Consider the following 25,538-nt stretch of genomic DNA (forward strand, 5'->3'; position numbering starts at 1 on the left):
GTTACATGCCATCCTGACTTGGATATATATTGTCATTCCTTCATCGTCACTGGGTAAAAATCCTGGAACTCCCTCCCTAACAGCACTGTGAGAGTACCTTCACCACACAGACTGCAGCGGTTCAAGAAGGCAGCTCACCACTACCTTCTCAAGGGCAATTGGGGATGACCAATAAATACTGGGCTTGCCAGTGACGCCCACATCCCAGGAATGAAAAAAAATGCATTCCAGATCTTAACAACCCTCTGTGTGAAGAAATGTCTCCTTATTTCCCCTCTAGATGTTTTGCCAATTATTTAAAATCTATGACCTTTGGTTACTGACCCACTTGCCAGAGGAAACATTTTCTCCCTATTTACTCTATCAAAACCCCTCATAATTTTCAACACCTCTATTAGATGTCTTAACCTTCTCTGCTCTAAGGAGAACAATCCCAGCTTCTCCAATCTCTCCCACATAACTGAATTACTTGATCCTTAGTATTATCCTGGTAAACCTCCTCTGTACCCTTCTATAGCATCTCTCTCCTTGGCTACTGACACATTGGTCTGTGCACCCATAACTCATCGGAAGGGAAGTGGACACTCTTCCTGCTGCTCTCTTGCTTCCTGAACATCTGCATTGCTGCATCAGAGAATCTGGGGACCCTGGATGAAGTCATACTGCCTGCTGCTTCAGAAAATCACTTTCCACTAACCTCCATTGAAAAGTGCACCTTCCCCTTAGGGGGGTTGCAGGCTGCCTTCAAGCAGCTACCCTGCCATATTTTCCACCTTCCCAATCGGTAATCTGTCTCCATGGAGTGCGATTGGTGTTGACAGCTCATCAATTATGTTAATGGGGCCTGACCACAAGAAGACTCAGGCCTTCCGCTGATTGCATCAGGCCGGCAGAGCAGACCCCCACCCACTGTCCGTCCGACGTACACTCCACACAAAAATTAATCCCTATATCTTATAATTAATGTTTATATACGTTCTTTTTAAATTCTTACCAACTATGGGAGTATCTGGCTAGCTAACACTTTGAAAGTTTCAGACAGAATCGCTTCAAAGATTGCTAAAAGGCTTTTGCCTGTATAATTGATTCTAAGATATGAAAAGGAACAAGCTGATAAAAACAGTAACCAAAGCTAGCCAAAATTTACATAACTGTCCATTTAATTCAAAAAGCTGCCAATCAGGCACATATCTGAAGAAATCACACATAATGTTTGTGTTTGAATTATGTTGCTCTTCCCTCAAGCAAACTGTTCAGCAACAACTGGCACATCCTCACAGCATTGTACTGAGTTAGGCCGGCATGCGATTTCTGTGAGTGAAGCAGGTTTTTAACTCCTTATATATTCACAACTAAATTATATGAGCGAGTACCAAGCTAAAAACTGGACAAAATGCTGGATTGGAAAAAGAGGGTGCTAGAATGGACAAAGTAAAGTTCAGCAAGATAAAATGGGTCTCACCCAAATTAACTGGGCAAAATAGTTAGCAAACAGGTTGATGGATCAGCAGTGGGAAATCTTGAAGTATAAAATGGATAGAGTAAGAAATAAATATGTTCCTACAAGGTGAAAAGGGGGTGCATCAAAGAGTAAAGTTACAGGAAACTTTGTGCTATCTGGCACCGACGGGACCGAGCTGTTGCCGTCCCATCAAAACTGCCGGACAAACCAGCGCTAATGTTGAAACATACGGAGATTTTGAGCTCCGTATCTGGCAACAAAACCTGTTGCTTAGCAACAGCTTCTAAACAGTCGGCCGTACCTTGCAAGCGTCTCTGTAGCGTCTCTGTAGCTTAGCAACAGCTTCAGCGAGACCTTGCAGAGCTTGACTGTTGAGAAAAAAGCAACAAAAAGAAAAAAAAACCTAACGAAACGGCTCCTGATTTTTGCCGGTGGTTCGAGCTTGCCGGACATTTAGCCTCTGGATAACACAAAGTTTCCTGTACATGGATAAATAAATAGACTGTAACTTAGAAGGAAATCATATGAAACATAAAAGGGAAGCATATGATAAAATTAGAGGAACCAATAACAACAACTTGTATTTATATATTGCTTTTAATGTAGTAAAGTGTCCCATGGTGCGTCACAGGAGCATTATAAAACAAAATTTGACACCAAGCCACATAAGCTTGGTCAAAGAGGTAGGCTTTAAGGAGCATCTTAAAGAAGGAAAGAGAGGTAGCGATGCCAAGAGGTTTATGGAGGGAATTCTGGAGCTTAGGGCTTTGGCAGCTGAAGGCACGGCCACCAATGGTGGAGCGATTAACATCAGGGATGAAGACTAAAGATAATCGTGAAGAGTATAGAAAGTGTAATCAGGAGGTGAAAAGTGAGATCAGAAAGGCTAAATAAAAGATGAGAAAAGGCTGTCAGATAATATAAAAGGAAATAGTAAGGGCTTTATAACACATGGAAAGAAAAAAAATAGTTTAATAAAGGATAGAAGTATTCAAGGATGAAGCAGGGAGTTTAACTGTAGAGGTTGAAAGTATGGTGGAGATATTAGATAAATATTTTGTATTTTTTTATAAATGATGTGGAACTGAGTTTCTAGAGGAGGAAATGAGACAATTGTTAGCAATAACTGTAGAAAAGGAATGGATTCTGAAACAAAATAGCAGAACTCAAAGTAAATGGGCCAAAACATAAGAACATAAGAACATAAGAAATAGGAGCAGGAGTAGGCCAATCGGCCCCTCGAGCCTGCTCCGCCATTCAATAAGATCATGGCTGATCTGATCCTAACCGCCAATCCACTATCACAGAAACATCTCCTGAATCTAACAGAATTAGGCACACGAAATAGGAGCAGGATCAGGCTACACGGCCCCTGGGCCCGCTCCGCTACCCACAGGGCCATGACCGAGCCGAACCTAGGCTCATGTCCAAATTCCTGCCCGCTCCCCATAACCCTTAATTCCCTTTACTTCTAGGAAACTGTCTATTTGTGTTTTAAATTTATGTAATGATGTAGCTTCTACAGCTTTTTGGGGCAGCATATTCCATGGACCTACCACCCTCTGAGTGAAGTAGTTCCTCCTCATCTCAGTTTTGAAAGAGCAGCCTCTTATTCTAAGACTATGCCCCCTAGTTCTAGTTTCACCCATCATCGGGAACATCCTCCCCGCATCCACCCGATCCAACCCCTTCACAATCTTATATGTTTCAATAAGATCGCCTCTCATTCTTCTGAACTCCAATGAGTAGAGTCCCAATCTACTCAACCTCTCCTCATATGTCCATCCCCTCATCCCCGGGATTAACCGAGTGAACCTTCTTTGTACTGACTCGAGAGCAAGTATGTCTCGAGGGCAGCACGGTGGCATAGTGGTTAGCACTGTTGCCTCACAACGCCAGGGACCCGGGTTCAAATCCGGCCTCGGGTGACTGTCTGCGTGGAGTTTGCACATTCTCCCCGCGTTTGCGTGGGTTTTCTCCGGGTGCTCCGGTTTCCTCCCACAGTCCAAAGATGGGCGGGTTAGGTTGGTTGTCCATGATAAAAAATTAGCCCTTAGTGTTAGGGGGGATTAAATACGTGGGGTTACGGGGTTACGGGGATAGGGCTTGGGTGGGATGGCTGTCGATGTAGGGACCGGGTGCTAGGGTTTGGATGATCAGCCATGATCTCATTGAATGGCGGAGCAGGCTCGAAGGGCCGAATGGCCTACTCCTGCTCCTATCTTCTATGTTTCTATGTCCTTTCTTAAGTATGGACACCAAAACTGTATGCAGTATTCCAGGTGCGGTCTCACCAATACCTTGTACAACTGAAGCAATACCTCCCTATTTTTATATGCTATCCCCCTAGCAATGAAAGCCAACATTCCATTGGCCTTCTTAATCACTTGCTGCACCTGCATACTAACCTTTTGAAATTCGTGCACCAGGACCCCCAGATCCCTTTGTACTTCAGTACTTTCCAGTTTCTTGCCATTAAGATAATAACTTGCTCTACGATTTTTCCTGCCAAAGTGCATAACCTCACACTTTCCAGTATTGTATTCCATCTGCCAAATCTCTGCCCACTTACTTAGCCTGTCTATGTCCCCTTGCAGGTTTTTTATGTCCTCCTCACTCGCTACTTTCCGTCCCATCTTAGTATCATCTGCAAACTTTGATATGTTACACTCGGTCCCCTCCTCCAAATCGTTAATATAGATTGTAAAGAGTTAGGGACCCAGCACTGACCCCTGCGGAACACCACTAGTTACTGATTGCCAGTCTGAGAATGAACCATTTATCCCAACTCTCTGCCTTCTGTTAGATAGCCAATCCTCTATCCATGCCAGAATATTACCCCCAATCCCGTGATTTTTTATCTTAAGCAATAATCTTCTGTGTGGCACCTTGTCAAATGCCTTTTGGAAGTCTAAATACACTACGTCCACTGGTTCCCCTTTATCCACCCTATACGTTACTTCCTCAAAGAACTCCAGCAAATTTGTCAAACATGACTTCCCCTTCATAAAACCATGCTGACTTTGTCCTATTAAATTATGATTATCCAAATGTCCTGTTACTGTCTCCTTAATAATGGACTCCAAAATTTTACCTACCACAGATGTTAGGCTAACCGGTCTATAGTTTCCAGCCTTCTGTCTACTGCCCTTTTTAAATAAGGGTGTTACATTTGCAGTTTTCCAGTCTGCCGGGACCTTTGCCGAGTCCAGGGAGTTTTGGAAAATTATTACCAATGCATCCACAATCCCTACCGCCACTTCCCTCAAGACCCTAGGATGTAAGCCATCAGGTCCAGGTGATTTATCCGCCTTGAGTCCCGTTATTTTACCGAGTACCACTTCCTTAGTGATTTTGATCGTGTTTAGCTCCTCCCCCCCCTTTAGCCCCCTGTTTGTCCAGTGTTGGGATATTCTTAGTGTCTTCTACTGTAAAGACTGATACAAAATATTCATTCAGTGTTTTTGCCATCTCCATATTTCCCACCATTAATTTCCCGGTCTCATCCTCTAAGGGACCAACATTTACTTTAGCCACCCTTTTTCTTTTTATATAACTATAAAAACTCTTACTATCTGTTTTTACATTTTTTGCTAATTTACTTTCATAATCTATCTTCCCTTTCTTAATCAATCTTTTTGTTATTTTTTGCTGTCTTTTAAAGTTTTCCCAATCCTCTATCCTCCCACTAGATTTGGCTACCTTATATGCCCTTGTTTTTAGTCGAATACTATCCTTAATTTCATTACTTAGGTCTTCCTGTCAAATCAATGAATACAGATTCCCTGCTACCATTGGCTCTCCATGGCCCACGTGATCCCAAGGGATGCTTCGAACTAACAGCGCCCCTGGGATCCGCAAGCACTGCGCGCCGGCAGTTGGAGCAGGCCCAGGATCGGAATTCCACGTGGGCCCACAGCACAATGGCTGGCGCGCTAAGTAAGTGCAGGTCGGAGGTTTGCACCCGCGGGAAGCCTCTTACCCGAATTCCTGGGCCATCGATTTGTCACTGGGCTCTAATGTCATGCATACTAGGCTGCTGAAAGATATCAGAGAGGAGACAACAAAGATCCTGCCCACAATTTTTCAATCCCCTTTAAATGTGAAAATTGTGGTGTTGGTTTCGAGAAACTAGTCAATTTAACACCTTTGATCAGGAAGAAACAGAAAGATAAACTGCTAAGTATAGGTTAGTTAGACTAATATCATAGGAGATCAATTAATGTTTAATAAAGCCTTGAATTGTGTAGCATTTCTGTCATGTATTCAATGGACACAAAGCTTATTAGCATTAACATCATTTTTACATAAAACGAGATTGGGTACAATATTAATCAGCTTTCAGCATGATAACAGTGCTCAGAGGTTAAAACAGGATATCCTGTTGCACATTTTCAAATTTATGATGGAACGGGAATGAAGAACTGCTATAAAGAAGCGAGATAAAAGCCCTGATTTTACCTCAGGGTGTGCTACGAGTGAATGGATTACGGGATGGGTGAGAGTCAATTTAAACCTACCCAACCCGATGGGAACAGAGCGGAGGGCCGTTAAAATCGATCGATTCAAATTAGTGCCCCATTCTCGCTGTAATCACACTGGCCGCCATTTTAACTAAGGATTTAGGTGGCTGCAACCTCTTCAGAAGCAGGCAGGTACCTCATGAATGAATAATATCAAGGTCCTGTGATGTAGTTAGGACTTGACATGATTTTACCTCAGCGATGAAGAAGCTCCACCCAGTTGCCAACCCGCTGGGTAAAACTTTGCAGGATTGGCTTCAGGCACCGACTCACTCACTGACTGGAAGCACTCTATAGAGGGGCACTCGGATCATGGGGGTCTGCGTGCTTAGTAGATTTCCACAGGATTTTTCAGCTTGCAGTATGTCAGGGGTCGATTTTCAGTGTGCCGTGAGGCGGGCTTTTAGGCGTGCGGGGGGCTAAAATCACGAATTCGGGGGTCCCGACACCATCCCGCCCAAAACCCGCCTCCACGTAAGTTTCAAAGGAGGCGGGTACCCGCCCCGTACTGGGACCCGCCGACCCGAGTCGGGAAGGGATTAGTGCCAATTAACTGCCTGTTAACAGGCAGTTTTTAGCCTAATCCCTATTTTGAAGGTTGTCGTGTGGAATTCCCGACGGCTCCAAACCACGCCAAGTTAGAGGAGTGGGCTCAACAAGGTCAATCAAGTGAAAATCACGTGGATTGGCCGCATCTCGATGGAGGCGGGACTACAACCCCGAAAGTTTTAGTCCCGCCTCCTTCCCGACTTCTGAATGAAAATCCAGCCCTCTGTTTCTGAGGGGGAGTTGGATTGCTTTACTTACTCTGATTAGCTTTCACAGCTTACCATCAGAGCCATTTTTGCTGCACTACTTTGGATGGAGCCACAGCTGCAAGAAGAGGAGTGAGAGTAACAATAACAGCAGCAGTAGCAGCCTCAACAACCAAGATGAGCAGCAGGGCCCATTAGAAGACAGCAGGGGAAAGGGCTGTTCGTATAAGGCCTTACCAAGCCCATAGTGTTTATAGGCTAAGAGCCACTTTCCTGGATATGACTGAAGAGCACGGCACCAGGAGGCTGCACTTCACGAGGCATGGGTTCACTGATACCTGCTTTTCTAGTGGCTGTCAAAGTCACCACCACTCTGAGCTTTTTTGCAGCAGACTTCTTCCAAGCTGTTACAGGGACCTTATCCAGATTTCCTAGTCTGCACTGCACAGCTGCATCAAGTGGGTCATCAATGCCCTATTTGACAGGGCAGACCAGTAAATCACCTTACCCATGGACGGCAACATTAAAAATGAGAGAGCTCTGAGATAGGCAGCGTTGTTGGCTTCCCTCGTGTCCAGGAGGTAATAGATTGCACTCAGGTAGCCATCAAGGCACCAGAAGGTGAGCCAGTTGCTTTCATCCACAGGAAGGGCTTTCACTCAATTAATATCCAGATGGTGTGAGATCACTGCAGAAAGATTATGCCTGTTTTGCAGACAGCTGCCATGACAACTCCATCCTGCGAAACTCATCCATCATCTCACTATTCCATTCTTTCAGGATAAGAGGCTGACTGCTAGGGCACAAGGGATACCCCATGGCTGATGAGACCCCCTTCGTGACTCCACCACACCTGAACAGCTCAGGTACAATCACAGCCATGGGAGCACTAACAGTCAACCAGCATTGATCGCATTGTTGAGCTATTGAAGGAAAGGTTCAGGTATCTGGATAGGCCTGAGAGCTCCCGACAATATGCCCCACACAAAGTCTGTCACATCACTGTAGTGTCGGACAACATGGCAATGCAGAGAGGAATGTAGTTTGAGGAGGCAGAGCAACATGAAGAGTCAACATCAGACGAACAAAAATTGGATGAAGGAGAAGCAGAAGCAGCAGGATGAGCACAACACCTTGCAGCCAGAAATGCCAGGGATTAGTTGATAGAACAGTTGTTTCCAGTAATCTGCCCTCCCTAGAAAAGTTACACAAAGCCCCTCTACATTAACCATCCTTGTTCCCCCCTCAAATTCCTGCACTTGATTAGAATTTGAAAGTAGAACACAGCATAAGAAATACAAAAGCAAATGCTTTCTTTGGCATGGCATTTAAAATGTTGAACTTTAAAAAATGCCTACAGGTGAGATCTATTTTCTTAAATGGCAAATCTTGTTAATGACTTGTGTGGAAGAACAGTGAAACCACTCAGGCAACTGTTATATCAACTGTTATATCAATGACCTACTAATAACTCAGAGTTTTTGAGCTGGAGTCTGAGGTGCAGACATTGCGGGGCATCAGGGAAAGGGAGAGTTACCTTGTAAGGGGTTTTAGATCGCAGAGGTTTCTCTCTCTAGAGGCCTCTCTCTCTTGCACAGTAAAACCTTGAGTGGTTCGACCCACTCGCCCCTTAGATTCTGTACTCTGGACTTTGGGGCAGGAACTACAATGTAGAGAAAACTCTTGTAGACCAAGTTTGATGAAATGAAATGAAATTTTATTGCATAAGGTAAAACAAATCAAATGCAAGCAAATAAGAGGGTACATGGGAGGGGAAAACACAAACAAATCATAACAACACAATACTAACTAAGGCAAATACAGGCATATTATACTCTACAAAAATCATCATGAAATGGGGAAACACACAGAACATCGAGGGATAACTCATGTTAATTATACCCTTAAATATCCACCCCCTTAAACCTATCTAGATCTGATTATGGAGGGCCAGAAACATGCTCACCAATCCAACTAGGAAGTGCCAGGTTTTGAAACCGGTCTGCGTTTCATCCTTTCAGGCGTCCCATCTCCACGTGGATCGTGGAGCCCCAGCGAGCTGCGCCTCACCTCTCTCCTGAGGTGGGGGTCGGGGGCGGCTGGACACCGGCTGGCCTGGATGTCGGCGGGGTCGGGGATCGTCGGCTCGACCCCGGTCAGAGGAGCCTTGGGCTGGCCCCCATCGTCTCCATGGTTCTTTCTGTCGTTTTATTTTGTCTCTTCACCCGAGCCTGGAGATGGCCTCTCGTTTCGTCAATGGCCCGGGGTTGGTCGATGATCTCCCGATGTTTTACCCCGGGGCGGGACGCCGGTTCGAACGACCTTCTTGATGGCGGCTTGGTCTTCTTCTTCTTCCTCTCCGTCGATGGAGAGGAGTCACGCTGATCTTCTCCCGAAGCGGCTCCTCTTTACCCAGCTCAAAAGCTGGACAGGCCTGCAAGCTGGGCAGCTGACACGGTAACCCCTACCCGTGTGTTCTCCCAATTATACTTCTTTTCCAGAAGCTCTTATCTTGCGCCAAATCAGGTTAGTCTTTGTTTAACTTTGGGCGGGCTTGTTGCACAACGGGGTAGTTATTATATTTTAAACTGTTCTTGGATGGCCGGTAATGGGCCATCTCTGGTCTGGAATGACCTTCATTGTTTTTAATGTCCTGGTGATGTCCTTACCGGGCCCTTGATGCTCTTCTCATGAATATGAAACTGTTCCCTTTTGTCTGGGTCAACATTTAGATGGCCTTTATCTACAGGCCGATCTCGACTGGATCTGCATCCAATCTATATGTATATGTGTGTGTCTGGTTTCGTTCTCTCAGAAACGGCTTCCAGAACTTACTTTGGGCTGAATCCACAAAGCTGTCTGACGATTTGCAGGAACCATTTTAAAGTGTCCCAATAAGTTGATCACGGGGTCTGGTGGCCATTTTGTATGCCCCTTTTTCTGGGCTTCTTTTAAAATAGTCTTTAAAATCATGGCCTCTTCTGCCATTCGACCCTTTATAATATAAGTTCAAATTTGCGAATCCTACAACCTGGACACTTTGATCCAGGAGGCAGTCACACCCCTTAGAGGTAGAGGTCTGGTTAGTGGTCAGGGACAGGAGGGTGTGACTGTGGCTCAGGCAGGTAAGGGGACCCCAGGTGCAGTGCTGAAGGAGCCCCAGCCTTTGCCCTTGTCCAACAGGTATGAGGTTCTTGCTGCCTGTGTGGATGAGGGAAAACCTGTAGGATGGATGAGCAGGCCGACCATGGCACCATGGTGCAGGAGGCCATTCAAGTGAGGGGAGTGAAAGGGGATGTAGTTGTGGTCGGAGACAGTATAGTCAGGGGGATAGATACTGTTCTCTGCAGTCATAACTGAGAGTACTGAAGGTTGTGTTGCCTGCCCGGTGCTGTAAGGGGTTTTCTCTCCGAGGCCGCAGAGGTTTCTCTCACCAGAGGCCTCTCTCTCTCTTTTGCACAGTAAAACCTTGAGTGGTTCGATCCACTCACCCCTTAGATTCTAGACACTGGACTTAGGTGCAGGAACTACAATGTAGAGAAGACTCTTATAGACCAAGTTTAATGAATCAAAATGGAATTTTATTGCATATGGAAAAACAAATCAAATGCAAGCAGATAAGAGGGTACATGGGAGGGACATAGTGGTTAGCACTGTTGCCTCACAGCGCCAGGGACCCGGGTTCGAATCCGGCCTCGGGCGACTGTCTGTGTGGAGTTTGCACATTCTCCCTGTGTTTGTGTGGGTTTCCTCCGGGTGCTCCGGTTTCCTCCCACAGTCCAAAGATGTGCGGGTTAGGTTGATTGGCTATGATAAATTGACCCTTAGTGTTAGTGGGATTAAATACGGTGTGTTACGGGGATAGGGTGGGATATGTGTTGGTGTAGGGGTTACGGGGATCGGGTGGGATATGTGTCGGTGCAGGCTCGATGGGCCAAAATGGCCTCTATCTGCACTGTGGGGTTTCTGTGTGTGTGTGTGTGTGTGTGAAATACAAATCAAAACAATACAGTACTAGCTAAAATAGATACAGACATATTATACTTTTAAAAAGTCATCATGAAATGGGGAAACACACGGAACATCGAGGGACAACAACTCATGTTAATTATACCCAAAATGACCACCCCCTTAAACCTAACTAGATCCGATTATGAAGGGCCAGAAACATGCTCACCAATCCAGTTGGAAAAGTATAGTTTTGAAACAGGTCTGCGTTTTGATCCCCTCAGGTGTTCTGTTTCCTCGTGGTCAGTGGAGCCACAGCGGGCTGCGCCACACCTCACTCTCTCTCTCTCTTGAGGTGAAGGTCACGGACAGGCTGGATACTGACGTGCCCGGATGTCAGCGGAGATCATCTGCTTGACCACGGTTGGAAGCCCCTAGCCGGCTTTCATATAGGTTTCTTCAGTATTTTTTTACTACCTCCCGTTTCGTCGACGGCCCGGGGTTGGTCGATGATCTCCCGATGTTTTACCCCGGGGCGGGGCACCGGCTCGAACCGTCTTCTTCTCCGAACTCCAGCTGCTATCGAAGGTAGCGGCTATTACCGAAGATCCCACGAAGATGATGAAAAAAGGAACCTCTCTCTTCCCAATATCTAAGATGAAGCCTCTTTCACTACCCCCGGTGTCTCCCAATTATACTTCTCAGCAGAAGCCCTTATCTCGAGCCAAATCAGGTTGGTCTTTTGTTTTAATTTTGGCAGGCTGGTTGCACAACGGGGTAGTTATTATATTTAAACTGCTTTCGGGATGGCCGGTGATGGCCATCTCTGGTCTGGAATGACCTGGTAATGTTTTAATTTCTTCTTGATGTCTTTAACGGGTCCTTGATGCATTCTTTATGAATATGGAACTGTTCCCCTTTGTCTGGGTAAACATTTAGATGGCCTTAATCTACAGGCCGATCTGACTGGATCTGTACCCAATCTTTATGTATGTGTGGGCGTCTGGTTTCGTTCTCTCAGAAACGGCTTCCAGAACCTACTGTGGGTTGAATCCACAAAGCTGTCTGAGGACTGCAGGAACCATTTTAAAGTGTCCCAATAAGTTGGTCACGGGGTCTGGTGGCCATTTTGAATGCCCCTTTTTCCTGGGCTTCTTTTAAAACAGTCTTTAAAATCATGGCCTCTTCTGCCATTCGACTCTTATTAATACGATATCAATTTTGCGAATCTTACAGTGCCAGAGGTAAAGACATCTCCTCGTGGCTAGAGAAGAACTTGGAGTGGGAGGGGGAGAATTCAGTTGTCGTGATCCACGTAGGAACCAATGACATAGGTAGAACTATGAATGAGGTTCTGCTGAGGGAGTTTGAGGAGCTAGAATCAAAATTAAAAAGCAGAACCTCAAAGGTAATAATCTCTGGATTGTTACCTGAACCATGCACAAATTGGCATAGGGACAAACAGATTAGAGGTTTAAATGCATGGCTCAAAGTGTGGTGTGGGAGGAAGGAGTTTCAGTTCATGGGGCACTGGCACCAGTACTGGGGAAAGAGGGAGCTGTTCCATTGGGATGGGCTCCACTTAAATCGGGCTGGGACCGGTCTCCAGGTGAACCGAATAACTAGGGCAATAGACAGGGCTTCAAACTAATGAAGGGGGCGGGAGGATTCAGAAAAGAGTAAATTTAAAACCAGTGAGAGAAATGTCAAGGCTCTAGAGCAGAGAAGAGTTTTGGGTAAAATAAGCAGGAAGGGACAGAGTTAGTAACAAAGGTAATAAGGCATCAATGACGAAGGTGACATAAGGGAAAAAGAGAAATAAGTCAAAGTTAAAGGCACTATATCTGAATGCACAAAGCATTCGCAACAAAATAGATGAATTAAAAGCGCAGCTAGAAATGAACAGGTTTAATCTACTAGAGGTGCGGCTGCAAAGTGGCCAAGGTTGGGAACTAAATATTCCAGGATACATAACTTTTAGAAGGGACAGTCAAAATGGAAGAGGAGGAGGGGTAGCCCTGATAATAAAGGATGGGATAAAGACAGTAGAGAGAAAGGATCTTAGCTCTGAAAATCAAGAAGTAGAATCAGTTTGGGTGGAGCTAAGAAACAGCAAAGGGGCAGAAAACATTGGTGGGAGTTGTTTATAGTCCCCCAAACAGTAGTTGTAATGTAGGGCAGAGTATAAATCAGGAAATTAGAGGCGCATGTAACAAGGTTAATACAATAATCATAGGGGACTTTAACCTACATATAGACTGGGCAAACAAAATTTGCAGTAATACTGTGGAGGATGAATTTATGCAAGATAGTTTTCTAGATCAGTATGTTGAGGAACAGGCTATATTAGATCTAGTATTTTGCAAGGAGAAAGGGTTAATTATAACCTTGTAGTAAAGGGGCCTTTAGGGAAGAGTGCCCATAATATGATAGAATTTTATATTGAGTTTGAAAGTGACTCTGTTAAATCCGAAACTAGGGTCTTAAATCTAAACAAAGCAAACTATGTAGGTATGAAGGGTGCGTTGACTAAAGTAGATTGGGAAACTACATTAAAATGTATGACAGTGGACAAGCAATGGCTAGCATTTAAAGAATTAATTCATAATTTAAAACAAATATACATTCCTTTAAGGCACAAAAACCCCACTCCAATCGTGGATAACAAGAGAAGTTAAAGATAGTATTAGATTAAAGGAAGAGGCTTATAATGCTGCCAAAAAGCGTAGTAAGCCTGAGGATTGGGAGGATTTTAGAATTCAGCAAAGGTGGACCAAGAAATTGATTTAAAAAAAGGGAAAATAGAATAAGAGAGTAAACTAGCGAGAGACATAAAAACAGAATGTAAAAGCTTCTATAGCTATGTAAGAGGGAAAAGATTAACGAAAGTAAATGTGGGTCCTTTACAGGAGAAATTATAATGGGAAATAAGGAAATAGCGGAGAAATTAAACAAATACTTTGTGTAAGGGGTTTTCCTGAGAAGATGTCCCAGAGGTTTCTCTCTCTAGAGGCCTCTCTCTCTTGCACAGTAAACCTTGAGTGGTTCGACCCACTCGCCCCTTAGATTCTATACTCTGGACTTTGGGGCAGGAACTACAATGTACAGAAAACAAGTTTGATGAAACAAAATGAAATTTTATTGCATAAGGAAAAATATCAAATCAAATGCAAGCAGATAAGGGAGTACATGGGAGGGAAAAACACACAAACAAATCATAACGACACAGTACTAACTAAGGCAAATACAGGCATCTTATACTCTACAAAAATCATCATGAAATAAGGAAACACGGAACATCGAGGGACAACAACTCATGTTAATTGTACCCTTAAATCCACCCCCTTATTAAACCTATCTAGATCTGATTGTGAAGGGCCAGAAACATGCTCACCAATCCCACTAGGAAGTGCAAGGTTTTGAAATCGAGCCTGTGTTTGGTCCCTTCAGGCGTTTCGTCTCCACGTGGATCGTGGAGCCCCTGCGAGCTGCGCCACACCTCTCTCCTGAGGTGGGGGTCGGGGGCGGCTGGACACCGGCGGGCCTGGATGTCGGCGGGGTCGAGGATCGTCAGCTCAACCCTGGTCAGAGGAGCCTTGGGCTGGCTCCCATCGCTTTCCTTGGTTCGTTACTGTCTCTTTTCGAGCCGGAGTGGCTGGAAGGTTTCTTCTCTTGGGGTTTTATTTATTTTTTGTTTCTTCTCCCAAGTTGGGTGTATGGCCTCTCGTTCCGGCAACGACCCAGGGATGGTCGATGATCTCCCGATATGTTTCTCCGGGGCGGGACGCCGGCTTCGAGACGGCCTTCTTGATGTTGGCTTTCTTCTTCTGAGTGTCCGGATTCAAGCTGCCTCTCTCTCTTCTCGAGTCCTTCTTCCTGAGTGTGTCTTCCGTCTGAGCTCTCTCCAACTGCCGAAAAGTCTTCCAGATATACCTTTCTTCCAGAAACTTCCGTCTCCCGCCCAAAATCAGGTTAGTCTTTGTTTAACTTTTGGCGGGCTGGGAGCACAGCGGGATAGTTATTATATTTTTTAATGTTTTCGATGGCTGGTAAAGGCCCATCTCTGGTCTGGAATGACCTTCATTGTTTTTAATGTCCTGCTAATCTCGTTATCTAGTCCTGGGTGCTGTTCTCATGAATATGAAATTGTCCCCTTTTGTCTGGGTCAACATTTTGATGGCCTCTGTCTCCAGGCTGATCTTCAGTGGATCTGCATCTAATCCATATGCATATGTGTGGGTCTGGTTTCGTTCTCTCAGAAACGGCTTCCAGAACTTGTTGTGGGTTGAATCCACAAAGCTGTCTGAGGATTCGCAGGAACCATTTTAAAGTGTCCCAATAAGCTGGTCACATGGTCTGGTGGCCATTTTGTATGCCCCATTTTCTGGGCTTCTTTTAAACAGTCTTTACAATAATGGCCTCTTCTGCCATTTGACCCTTATTAATATAAAGTCCAACTTTGCAAATCCTACACTTTGGGCAGGATTTTCATTCAGGAGTTGGGTTGGAGGCGGGACCAAAACTTTCGGTGTTGTAGCCCCGCCTCCATCGATATGCGCCCAATCCGTGTGATCTTCACTTGATTGACCTTGTTGAGCCCGCCCAGCGGGTTCAGCAGACCAATTTAGGGCCACCCGGCAACAGGTGATGTCACAGACTGAAATTTCATCTGTCAAGACATTTTGACAGATGAAATATCAGTGTTTCACAGCTGTTTGAAGCTGTCAAACACTGACAGTCTTACTTCTAGCATGAGTCCTTCTCCACAGACTCAGCTAGAGGTCTCCCCGGAACAGAAAGCAGAGGCTGCAGATTTTGACAGCTGGCGGCCATTCTGCTTTCTGTGCCGGTGAGATGAGGGACTCCCAGAGCCTAAAGGAAGGAAGGCTGAAAAGGTAAGAAAAGGTAATTTACACTTCTTTAATCACTTTAGACACACCAAACACACTTACCTTTGCACTCATGCACACATCACTCACCTGAGCACCGACATCTCGACATATCCGAGCCCTTCAACCCGATACCCCGACTCCTCCAACTTGGCATGGTTTGGAGCCATTGGGAATCCCACAGTTCAAGCTTAGAAATAGGGATTAGGCTAAAAACTGCCTGTTAACTACCTGTTAACAGGCAGTTAATTGGCACTAATCCCTTCCCACCTCGGGTAGGCGGTCCCAGCGCGGGGCGGGAACCCGCCTCCTTTGAAAATGGCATGGAGGCGGGTTGGGGGCAGAATGGGGTCGGGACCCCCGATTTCGACATTTTAACCCCCTGCACGCCTCCAATCCTGACTCCACGGCACAATGAAAATCGAGCCCTTTGTGTCTGTCTTCATGGAAGATGCAAAATACTTTCCGGAAATAGTGGACAACCAGGGGTCTAGCAAGAATGAGGAACTGAAAGATATTAGTACTAGTAAAAATGTAGTACTGGAGAAATTAATGGCACTGAAAGCCAATAAATCCCCTGGACCTGATGGCCCACATCCTAGGGTTTTAAAAGAGTTGATTATAGAGATAGTGGATGCATTGGTTGTCATTTTCCAAAATTCCATAGATTCTAGAATGGCTCCCGTGGATTGGAAGGTAGCAAATGTAACCCCACTATTTAAGAAAGGAAGGAGAGAGAAAATGAGGAACTACAGATCAGTTAGTCTGGCATCAATAGTAGGGAAAATGCTAGAATCTATTACTAAGGACGTGGTAACAGGGCACTTAGAAAATAATAATAGGATTGTCAGAGTCAACATGGATTTATGAAAGGGGAATCGTGTTTGACAAATCTGTTTGAGTTTTTTGAGGTTGTAACTAGCAGAATAGATAAGGGGGATCCAGTGGATGTGGTATATTTGGATTTTCAGAAGGCATTTGATAAGGTGCCACACTAGAGGTTTTTAAACAAAATTAGGGCTCATGGGGTTGGGGGTAAAATACTAGCATGGATTGAAGATTGGTTAACGGACAGAAAACAGAGAGTAGGAATAAACGGGTCATTTTCAGGTTGGCAGGCTGTAACTAGTGGGGTACCACAAGGATCAGTGCTTGGGCCTCAGCTATTCACAATCTACATCAATGATTTGGATGAGGGGACCAAATGTAATACATCCAAATTTGTTGATGATACAAAGCTGGGTGGGAATGTAAGTTGTGAGGAGGATGCAAAGAGGCTTCAAGGGGATATAGACAGGCTAAGTGAGTGGGCAAGAACATGGCAAATGGAATATAACGTTGAGCAATGTGAAGTTATCCACTTTGGTAGGAAAAATAGAAAAACAGACTATTTTTAAATGGTGAGAGATTGGGAAATGTTAATGTTCAGAGGGACCTGGGTGTCCTTGTACAAGAATCACTGAAAGTTAACATGCAAACAATTAGGAAAGCAAATGGTACATTGGCCTTTATTACAAGAGGATTTGAGTATAAGAGTAAGTGGCCTAGAAATTCATTGTAGCCACTTTTGGGGCGGTAAAGTCGGGCGGCCGCTAAAGTTTGCGCCCGCCACCAAATCGAGGCCACTTCTCCGATATTCATTAGCTTCGCCCTAAGAGTTTGCTCGAGCGCTAAAACTGGCGCTGGACGCCTCTCTTTAGGCGCTAAGCCGGAGGTGCTGAGCGAGAGCGCCGAGGCCGGGCGCAGCGCAGGTGCGGCCATCTCGTGATTGACAGCAGACACCCTGGCGCCGGCCAGCTCTTAAGGGGGAAGGGTCGACTGTGTCTGCTGCCATGCCCTGGATAGTGGAGCCCTCCAGCTAGGCCTGAACACTGCTGCTGGACCCAAATAGCGCCTGAAGCCATGCAGAAGGCCCGTGAACGAGCGCAGCGCTTCTCAGAGCGTGATCTGAGTGTGCTGGTTGGTGGTGTGGAGAAGAGGCGCCATATTTTGTACCCGGACAATGGCAGGAAGTCGCCGGTCCGCGTCTACCGGAGAGCCTGGAGGCATGTCGCCAGCAAGCTGTCAGCCAACAGCGAGGTCCCCAGGACCGGTGTCCAATGCCGCAAAAAGTTTAATGACCTCACTCGGATTGTCAGGGTGAGTACCCTTTCCAGTGACCTCCTGATCCTTGCATGTGCACCTCACATTATGGGCAAAGGGGCCTGAAAGCCCTAATGGCCAGCCCTCATCCAGCAGCTATGGGACAGGCATGAACATCAATTGCACATTCTGCACTTAACACACTGGCCAAGCTATTCCACCATGGGAGGCAGTGCACACAAGATCAGGGCGACACACTGGCCAGGCTATTCCACCATGGGAGGCAGTGCACACAAGATCAGGGCGACACACTGGCCAGGCGATTCCACCATGGGAGGCAGTGCACACAAGATCAGGGCGACACACTGGCCAGGCTATTCCACCATGGGAGGCAGTGCACACAAGATCAGGGTGACACACTGGCCAGGCTATTCCACCATGGGAGGCAGTGCACACAAGGTCAGGGCGAAACACTGGCCAGGCTATTCCACCATGGGAAGCAGTGCACACAAGATCAGGGCGACACACTGGCCAGGCTATTCCACCATGGGAGGCGGTGCACACAAGATCAGGGCAACACACTGGCCAGGCTATTCCACCATGGGAGGCAGTGCACACAAGATCAGGGCAACACACTGTACTAAGAGGCTGTCCTTTCTCTTGCAGGCCAAGCTGGCCAATAACAAGAAGAGCCGGACTGCGACCGGGGGAGGCCGACCCCAGATCCAGCCACTCACCGAGCTGCAACATCGCGTGGAGCGCATCATGGGTGGCCGGGTGATTGGCCCCGTTGCATGTGGAGATGCCGACCCTGTTCTGGGCACCAATGGTAAGGACATCACCTTTTGGACCTCTCTTGTCCCACTTGCGCATCAGATTTACACCCTTTGCCACTGTCCGACCAATGCGATGAATGCCACCACTCATGCATCCCTCGCTGACGCCCTCTCCTCACTCTAAAGCTACTCTTGTGCCTTCCTGCTTTCAGATGGTGAGGAGGAGGTCCCTGAACTTGCCAGTGGCAGCCCCTCAGAAGAGCAGGAGGAGGAGGAGCAAGAGGAAGGCGGCCCATCAGGGGAACCCTCAGCCGCGGCAACCCATGCGAATGTAGGGGAGACGTCTTCCCTGGAGGGGAGCGTGGCGGAAGTGACAGAGGGGAGGGGAGCTCATGGGACTTGCGGCCTGCAGAAACGCGGGAGGGGGGTGGAAGCTCGGCGGCCTTCTCCCCAGAGGGGGGAAGGGTCGGAGGGGAGTCCAATTGCTGGGCCCAGCGGCGTCCAGCAACGCAGGAAGGGTCGGCCAGCTCGGCAGCCTTCTCCCCAGAGGGAGAGTCCGGCCTCCAGTCCGGAGATGGTCTTCGCCGAGGAGATGGAACGCCTCGAGGACTTGTCCGCGGACTCGGAGCGCCGGCACACGGAGCTCATGGGGGTAGTGGCACGGTTGCCTGAGGCCATCGAGTCCCTCTCTCGGAGTGTGACTGACGTCAGGGCCTCACAGGCCATCAGTTTGGCGGAATTCGGGGCAGAGCAGGCAGCGAGTCGGGTGGCATTCGGGGCAGCTCAGGCAGCGAGTGGGCAGCTGATCAGTGGTGCCGTGCAGTCACTGGGTGCTCTGATGAGGTCACTGAACAGGTCAACACGGGCACTCACTGCTGCCACACTCGCTGTGTGATGCGCTATCAATTACTCATAAAAGACTGAGAGTTAAGAGAGTAACTAAAGGCTTTTATTAACAAAAGAATGAAGGTCTGCCTCGAGTGGTCGACTGGTCCAGAAACACAAAGGGCTGGGGAGCAGTCACCTTTATACTAGGACTTGTGGGAGGAGTCAGCCGAGGCATGTCCAGGCATGTACACCGTGGAATACAAACAGTGGTTTACCACATTCACCCCTTGTTTAAAATTGAGTCCGGCAGGGTGAAGTGTATTAAAAGTTAGTGTATTGGAGTCTCTCCGGAGGTCTTGTCTGCCGCTGTGATCGGCGTGGCGACGGCAGGGGTAGTGGAGCTTCCGGCGTCGAGTCCTGCGTGGGGTGTGGCACAGGCGTGTCGTCCTCGTAGATGTCGAGCGGGTCGCGGGGCCCAGGCCTGCCGTCTGCTGGGGCTGGATATCGGATCGTGGGGGGGGGTGGTAGTGAGTAGTGGGTTACTGCGGCCCCCGAGGGTGCAAGGTCTCTTATGGAGACTGTGTCCTCCCGCCCGTCCGGGTATGCAATGTAAGCATACTGGGGGTTGGCGTGGAGGAGGTCGACCCTCTCGACCAGGGGGTCCGTTTTATGGGTCCTCACGTGCCTTCTCAGTAGGACCGGCCCTGGGGACGTCAGCCATGGCGGTAGCGATGTCCCCGATGTGGACTTCCTTGGGAAGACAAACATTTTCTCATGAGGGGTGGCGTTAGTGGCAGTGCAGAGCAGTGACCGAATAGAGTGGAGCGCATCGGGGAGCACATCCTGCCAGCGGGAGGTTGGAAGGCCCCTAGACTTTAAGGCTAGCAGGGCGGCCTTCCAAACTGTCGCATTTTCTCTTTCCACCTGTCCGTTCCCCCGGGGGTTGTAACTGGTGGTCCTGCTTGTGGCAATACCCCTAGTTAGCAGGTACTGACGGAGTTCGTCGCTCATAAACGATGAGCCCCGGTCGCTATGGATATAGCTGGGGAAACCGAACAGGGTGAAGAGGTCATTCAGACATTTAATGACCGTGGCACTGGTCATGTCCGGGCAGGGGATGGCGAACGGGAAACGGGAGTACTCATCAATAATATTGAGGAAGTACACATTGCGGTCGGAGGAGGGGAGAGGCCCTTTAAAATCAACGCTCAGGCGCTCGAAGGGGCGAGTGGCTTTTATCAGGTGGGCCCTGTCTGGTCTATAAAAGTGCGGTTTGCACTCAGCGCAGACTTGGCAGTTCCTGGTTGTAAAGTCTGTGGGTTGTTTAGTTAATTAATACACAGACTCCAAGAGTAACTTAAAACAGGACTTTACTATTCGAAGGTCAGGACGAATCTGCCCAATAACTCCTGAAACAGCACTTATATACCGTTGTGGTCACCATCGGTATTACAGTATACAGAAGCCAACAAAGTAGTGCAACACCTAAAGTAGTTCTCTTAAAGGTGGACGGTTACATACAATAATTCTCTTAAAGGTAGACGGGTACATACACTACAATCCTCCCTTTTTAGCTTACAACATACTGATTCCCCATTAAACATACATTATAACATATATACAACTTTATGCCAGACAGTTCACAGATTCAGTCTCTCTGGAGGTTTCCGGACTCTGTCCGGATAACGCCTCGGTGGTGTTGTAACTCCCGGCGGGGTAGCAGGTGCTTCTGGCAAGGTCGATTCGGCTTGAAGGACAGTGTCAGGTTCATCTGATTCCAGTATTACCAGATCGGAGGTAGGTGTTCTGGGTATCTCTGTCTCAACATTAACCGTGTAAGGTGGTGGAGTAGGTTGGCCATTTGTGGCTGACCCTATGATCTGGTCAACATGGCGCCTTATTATACTGTCCCCAATGTCCACCGTATACATCAACGGCCCTAGCCTTTTTCCAATAGTTCCAGGCTGCCATTTCTCGGTACGGTAGTCCCGGGCCAAAACTTGTTGAGCTATCTGAAAAGATCTATTTGGCCTTTCATTCATGCCCTGGAATTGCCGGTTCTCTACGTCCCTTCTGACGTTTGGCTTAAGCAAATCCAGCCGGCATCTTAGTCGTCTATTAAAAAACATCATGGCGGGAGTTTGATTTGTGACCGCATGTGTTGCATTCCTGTACGCCAACAAGAAGCTATCCACCTTATGTTGTAAGTTAATGGCTTCATTACCCATGGCTTTTATGGCCTTCTTGAAGGTCTGGACAAACCTTTCAGCCAATCCATTGGAGGCGGGATGGTATGGGGCTGACGTGTAGTGCTTAACCCCATTGCTCTTTAAGAATTTCTTGAATTCTTCGGACTCAAATTGTGGTCCATTATCAGAACAGATCTGTTCCGGCAGCCCATTCCTAGCAAACATGGTCCTTAACACTGTGATGGTTTTTTCCGTGGTGGTGGTGGACATCTTTATTACCTCCGGCCACTTGGAGTGTGCATCCACCGCTATTAGAAACATTGAGTCTATAAATGGACCAGCAAAGTCGATGTGTACCCTTTGCCAAGGAGATGAGGGCCACTCCCATGGATGCAGAGGAGCCTGTGGTGGCGCGTTTTGGACCTTCTGGCATCCTAGACAGCTCTTAGTGATTTCTTCGATGTCCCCATCAATGCCTGGCCACCACACGAACGCTCTTGCTAGGTTCTTCATTTTCACTCCACCCAGATGTCCCTCGTGCAGCTCCTTTAACACCTTCTGTTGAAGTTTGGGTGGAATCACCACTCTAGATCCACACATCAGGGTTCCTCGACACACTGACAGCTGTTCTTTTCTGTGCAAAAATGCTGGCAGCATTGGTTCGCCCTGTGCTGGCCATCCCTCCACCGTTAAATCATAGACTCGTGAGAGAGTCGGGTCATTTCTGGTTTCGTTTTCGATCATCGAATTTGTTACTGGTAGACATTCCACTATGGATGAGTGGAACAGCTCTCCCGGGTCCACTGTAGTCGCTTCTTCTACTATCGGCAATGGCAAGCACGATAACCCATCAGCATTTCCATGCTGTTTGGACCTTTTGTATTCGATGTCATATTGGTGTGACCAAGTAACACGGACCACCTCTGTAACCTTTGCGCTGTCATGGTGGAAACGGCCTTGTTAGGGTTGAATATGGACACCAACGGCTGGTGGTCTGTCAGTAATGTGAACTTCTTGCCCTGCAGGTAATGATTGAATTTCTTTACGCCCCACACAAGGCTGAGGGCCTCCCTATCTATTTGAGCATAATTTCGCTCCGCGGAGGTCAATGATCGGGACGCGAATGCCACTGGCCTTTCCGAGCCATTTGGTAACTTGTGTGAAAGTACTGCTCCAATTCCATAGGGGGAAGCATCACAAGCTAGACGAAGAGGTAACGTTGGGTTGAAATGAGCCAACACTTCTTCAGAGGTAATCAACGCCTTGCTTCTGCGAAAGGCCTTTTTACATTCCTCACTCCACTTCCATGGTACTTCTTTCCGCAACAGAGCATTCAGCGGATGCAGCACCGTGGATAGATTCGGCAGAATCTTGTGATAATAATTAATCAACCCAAAGAATGATCTTAACTGTGATACGTTTTCCGGAGCGGGGGCCTTCACGACAGCTTCTATCTTGTCAGGTGACTTGTGCAGCCCCTCTCGGTCAATGACATGACCGCAGTACGAGATCCGTTTTTGGAAGAACTCACATTTCTTGCGATTAACTCGAAGGCCATATTCCTTCAACCTAGTGAGCACCAGTTTCAAATTTGTGAGGTGTTCTTCCTCGTCCTCTCCCGTAATCAAGATATCGTCTAAGTAACACTGCGTGCTTGGAATTCCTTGTAATACCTGCTCCATGGCCCTCTGCCAAATTGCTGGAGCCGAAGCTACCCCAAAAACCAGTCTATTATAACGATACAAGCCTCTGTATGTGTTGATGGTGAGGTACTGACGCGACTCTTCCTCGACTTCCATTTGTAAGTATGCCTGTGCCAGGTCTATCTTGGTGAAGTGTTTCCCTCCAGCCAACGAAGCAAAGATATCTTCAATCCGCGGAAGTGGGTATTGTACCGTGTGAAGCACCGGATTCACTGTGATCTTGAAGTCTCTGCAGATGCGGACCTTCCCCGGTCCCCCTGGCTTGTTACTTGGTGAAGACTTCATGACGGGAACAATGGGCATGGCCCACTCACTCCAGTCCACTTTTGACAGTACCCCTGATCGTTCAAGTTCTTCCAGTTCTGCCTCCACAGCAGGTCGTATCGCGTAAGGTACCGATCTGGCTTTGAAAAATTTTGGGCTTGCATGTTCTGCAATCTTAACCTTTGCTTTAATTCCTCGCAGTGTTCCCAGTCCTTGCTGGAATACCTCTTTAGCTTCGTCTAATATTCTGGACAACCGTTCAGGTTTGACATCTTCCTTTCCGGAATCTACCGTCATGGTGTTTAGTGAATGCCAGTCTATCTTTATTTTCCTGATCCACTCCCGTCCCAGAAGTGGTGGACCTCCCTCAGGCAACACATACAGATCCATCCTTTGGTGCTCTTTGTCCTTGTATCTCACCTTGACTTCTATCTTTCCGATGGGGTATACTTTGTGCCCCGTGTATGTCTTCAATACTAGTTCCGTATCCTGTAGGGGAATATGCTTGAATAACTTTTTATAATCATGCTTATTCATGACCGTCAACGCCGATCCGGTGTCCACTTTCATTTTCACTTGGACTTTTGCAATCTGTAGTGTGATCCAGATAGCTTGTCGGTCAGCTTCATTACTCACATTGTGAATTCTCAGACTATCCAGTTCCTTGCAGTTGGAGTGTGAGTCCGAATTCTGTTCTTCCGGACTCTTCCTAGTCACCTCATGTACCTTTCTGCACCTCTTTTGTGGTGACTCATTATTGTTGGTCTTCTTTCCTGACCGGCATACCTTAGCTATGTGACCGAGCTTGCCACATTTCCTACATTCCTGGTTTTTAAACCAGCATTGGTTCTGGTCGTGTGTTGTCTTCCCACAACGATAGCATTTCGTTGTACCCGAAGTAATTTGCTGCACCCTGAGTGCCGCTGCCTTTAGCTGCATTTCCGCCGTTCCTTTCGCTGCGGCTTCGTTCGATGCAGCAATAAGGACAGCCTTCTCAAGTGTAAGATCATTCTCTTCGAGCAGTCGTTTTTGTGTTTCTCCCTTCGACATTCCGCACACGAATTTGTCTCGCAACGCCTCTGTCAGATTCCCTCCAAACTGGCAGTGTTTCGCTAGTCTACGCAGTTCGACCAAGTATTCTGCGTTGCTTTCGTCTTTCCTTTGCGTTCTCGCATAGAATTTGAATCGTTCCGCCAACATCAACGGTGTGGGGTTCAAGTGATCCTTCAGAACAGTCACAATATCATCGAAAGTCTGATCCGCCGGTTTAGCTGGTGCTAGTAGATGCTTCAAGAGCTCGTATGTCTTCGCGCCCATCGAGTTTAGCAAGGTTATAGCTTTGTCATCTTCTTCTATTTTATTGGCCTCACAATAGATCTCAATGCGTTCCACATACGTGGCCCAGTCTTCTACCTCGGAATTAAAATCGTTGATGTTACCACGCTTAGGCATCTTCCTCTCTTCCTGATAACACCACGAATTATTTCTTTAAATTTTCTTTTTTTTTTCCAAGATGGCAGTTTCCCGCGCTTATCTTCTCTCCCCGCCCACTTCAATGGCGGTTTCCCGCTTCTGTCTTCTTCCCCGCCTAATGGCGGCTTCCCGCATTTCTTCCCTGGCGGGAGGGGTACACTTTCCCCACGGGCGACGGCCGCTGGCTTTCAGGTTCACAGCCTGCGCGTCGGCTTCAGTGCTTTCCCTTTCCTCGGCAGGGCAACCGGCGCTGGGTACACCCCGTTGACGGCAAACAGTTTCAGCCGCTGGGCTGGCTCTCGCTCAGTCTCCCTTGCTCGGGCTCTGTCTCTCTCCCGCTCGCTCGGCTATACCGGCGCTGGGTACACCCCGTTGACGGAGAACAGTTTCAGCCGCTGGACTGGCTCTCGCTCAGTCTCCCTTGGTCGGCTCTGCCTCTCCCGCTCGCTCGGCTCCCAATCGCGCCTCCCAGCCCTCTCGCAGTCCGGTGCTTCCCTCCCCGGCTGCGGCTGAGTTTATCTCTTCCCGCGCCTACGTTCCCGGTCGCAGCGCTTCGTGGCTTCGGTCGCTGCCCGGCCTTTTTCGCCGGTCGCGGTCTAGCTGTCTCACGACGCCGTTGCGTCCCCCAGCCTGTCTGTACCGCGGC

This window comes from Somniosus microcephalus, chromosome 10, assembly GCF_052327205.1.
Source record: "Somniosus microcephalus isolate GS21.2 chromosome 10, FLI_Smic_1.0, whole genome shotgun sequence".
In the NCBI taxonomy this organism is placed as follows: Eukaryota; Metazoa; Chordata; class Chondrichthyes; order Squaliformes; family Somniosidae; genus Somniosus; species Somniosus microcephalus.